This window comes from Peromyscus maniculatus, chromosome X (assembly GCF_049852395.1).
Source record: "Peromyscus maniculatus bairdii isolate BWxNUB_F1_BW_parent chromosome X, HU_Pman_BW_mat_3.1, whole genome shotgun sequence".
NCBI lineage: Eukaryota > Metazoa > Chordata > Mammalia > Rodentia > Cricetidae > Peromyscus > Peromyscus maniculatus.
Window position 1 is genome coordinate 39,088,102 of NC_134875.1, and position 3,841 is coordinate 39,091,942.

Below are 3,841 nucleotides of genomic sequence, written 5' to 3' on the forward strand. Positions count from 1 at the left end.
TAAACTTCTTTGGCATAGGATGATAAGGTGAAAAATAACTGATTTAAAGTTAGTAACTCACAGTCAAAGAAATTAAAATCTAGTCAATTTTACAAACAAGTGCAAAGCAATGAGCATGATTGAACATGTGAACATGAGCCAGATAAGAGGAATAAGGAACTCTAAATTGCCCAGGAAAGGGAAGAATTACTTTAGGCTGGGTAAATTTGAATCGGAATCGCTCTCCAGCTGAGTCTTGAAACAAGGAAATTTTTTCCAAAAGAGTATTCTGTGGAGAGACTTAAATATGGGAAAGGGCATAGCTTGTGGAATCCCAAGAGAGCAGCAGGGCTTTATAAAGGTCATGATTTGAGTGGCTACACAATGTGGGTGAAAAGAACACAGAGGGATTATCTAGAGAAAGGTCCCTGGCAGAGGCAAACACAGGAGGAAATGAAAGACTCTTACCTTGTTTTCTCTTATATCAGAGGAATATGTGTAAAAACTATGGGGGGAAAGATAAAGAAAATTAAAAATACCCAAATAAACAGTCAAAGTTACATTAATAGACAGAGGATTATGAACCCACAATGAAAACACCAGTCAGGCAAGCAGGGCGTATGAAATATATTCTGTCCAACATTTTACCAAAAGGGAATATCCAGAGAACGATCTTTTCAAATAAGGTTTTTTTCTTCCTTTCTCTCCTGTCTAAAGGAGAGTCAAAACACCTCTTGAATCCATCCACTTCTCTCCATCTCTACTATCATTGTCTCTCTTGGACAAACCACCTTCCTCAGTCCCCTGGTGCAGTGCCTAAGCCTTCTTATTGGTCTCCCCACTAACTCTGGGGACCCACTTTCAGCCCTCCTGCACAAACCAAACAAATCACCAAGGGTTGTTCATGTAAAAAGTAAATAAGTCATTTTTTTTGCAAGTTTTCATTTTGAAACAGTTCTTTCAAACAGTTGAAAAGACATTGTAAAATCAGCACAAAGAATCTCAGCACCATCCATGGATTCTCTGAATGTTAGCATCCCACAAAACCAACGAGAAAGCTGTTGGTTACTACCAAGGTATGCGTACCACTAATGCATCCTTCGGGTTATCATGCCATGATGATCATTGCTGTGGTTCATAGGTGTCGTAGCCCCGTAGGACTGCTGGTTGCTTCCTTCCTTTGGAAGCTTGCATGGTGCCTTCTGGTACCGTGAAAGTTAATCCTCAGGGAGGAGGCTTCTGGGTCAGTTTCAACTCAGGAGCTACATATATATATATATATATATATATATGCATGTACATCTATAACAACAAATAATAAAAAGAGCCTGTGATTTTGAAAAAAACAGCAAGGGGAATATATGGAAAGGTTTGGAGGGAAGAAAGGAAAAGGGGGAATGATAGGGTAGGTGATACACTTATAATCTCAAAAGCAATTTAAACCACAACACAGTTTTAATAAATAAGAAACTAACATTCCAGATGGATGAACTGGTGCATGCCCACAATCTCAGCAGTTGCGGGGTAGAGGCAAGAGGATCAGATGTTCCAGGTCATCCTCAGCTATATAGTGAGCCCAAGGCCAGACTGACTAGGCTACATGAGACCCTGTCTGAAAAGACAAAACGAAAGAAATTAACATTCTAACAATATTATAGTTATCTATAGGTGATATATAACCTTCTTCAATTGCCCCACCAATAGATTTTTTTCATCATTAAAGTTTTTTTTAAATGACTGATCATTGTGAATTTCAGATTTGTCTGATAGCTTGTCTTAACTACAGGCTGTGTGCTCTGCAAAAGGACCTCAGACACATGAGCTGTATCCTTCTTGGCTATCATATCAAGAGGCACGTGATGCCAGTCTGTTTCACCAACAGCAGCATCTACTTTCATCAGTCAGGCAGGTGACACCTTCTAGGTTTCTCCAGACTGAACTCAATCCACTACCGCTTACAAATAATAAGTAGTTGATGGGAGAGATGTTCAGAGACTGTGTAAGTATTCAGTTTCTCATACTTTTTCATAAAATTTTGCCTCCACTCTTGCTTGGAGCAATAATCATTGTATTAGAGAAGAAATGGGATGTGTACATGTAATAAACATGCATTCATACTGGTACCCCTGATAACCACAAGGCACATTCTAAAGTTGCTGTTATTTTTAACCAACAGATTAAAATCTAGCTTTTATCATTCATAGTATATTACTTATTTGCTCCACATAGGAATATACACAGATTCAGGAACTATGAACCCATACTTCTTTGGGAAACAATACTAAGCAAAGTAGGTAATTTATCTTTAATTCGAAGGTGTGGGCCCAGGAGCATCAGCATCACTTGGGAACTTGTTAGAAATGCAAATTCTCAGGCCTCAGCCCAGACCTAGTAAATTAGAAATTCCAGGATTACAGGTTGGCATCTGAATTCTAGCAGTCTCTCTAGATGACTCTGGTACACACTGAAGTTTGAGAACCACTATCTTAAAATACAGTCCAGGTACTACTTGCCAAAGTAACTCAGAATTTTGGTTCATTAGGAGTGCCAAAGTAAAATAATGCTACAGAACTGAAGAGATGGCTCAGCAGTTAGGAGCACTGGTCACTCTTCCAGAGGACCCAGGTTCAGTTTCTAGACTGCTCACAGCCATGTGTAACTGCCTGTAACTCCAGCTCCAAAGGATCCAATACCACTGGCCTCCAAGAGCACCTACACACACACACACACACACACACACACACACACACACACACACACACACACAATTTAAAATAATAAAAAAAATGTTCTTAGCTGTCACTGGTGGGTGCTAGAGAGCTAGCTCAGCAGTTAGGAGCACATATTGTTCTTCCAGAGAACCATAGTGTGGTTCCCAGGAACCAAATCAGGCAGCTCACAATTGCTGTAGCTCTAACTCCAGGGGATCCAATGCACCTAGCCCCTTTTAATACATATGTGCACACATATACACACATGTATGCATGCACACACACAAACACACTTAAAATTAATAAAAGTAATGCACCAAGCCTCCATGATCGTGCTAATATATGTACACACACATGCACCTAATCTCCATGATCATGTTAATATAGATACACAAAATTAATGAAAATAAATAATTTTAATTGTTGTTTTCTATCCCTTCTATTCCACTTGTACCCTGCCCCTCACCTTTCCATTCTTCTCATTTGCCCTTCAGGTTGCTAACCGCATCAGGTTTTGATTAATCTTTCCACATTGAGCCTCTGTAACAAATTGCCACAAGGTTAGCGACTCAAAAGAGCATAGACTGTTAGAGCCCAGAGGGTCAGATCTAAATGGATTTCACAGTACTAACACCAAGATGTCGGCAGGGCTGCATGCCTTCTGAGGGCTGCAGTGGGGAATGTCACTTCTTGCCTTTTCCATTCTCAGGGGGCTAAGTATAGTCCCCCAACTTATAGCCTTCCTGTACCTTCTAGGCTGCAGCATAGCACCTCCAAATTTGTCTCAAATGGACATCTTTTGGGGCCCTTGATCTACCTATCACTTACTACACAGTTCAGGCTGGCCTTGAGCTCACAGTACTCAGACCCTGGCATTCATAGTACTTCAATCATAGCTGTACATTTCTTTTTTTTATATATAAATAGTGTAGCCAGACATAGTGGCACAGGCACATAAACCAATACCTAGGAGCAGAGTCAACAGGATCACAACAAATCTGGGGGCAATCTGGTTTACATAGCCAGTTCTAGATCAGGCATGGCTACATAGTGAGACCCTCGCTCAAAATAAACAATACCACAAAAGTTCACAGTGATATGCCTATCACCCTCCTGCTTAAAACTTGTAACTGGATCCCCACTACATCTAT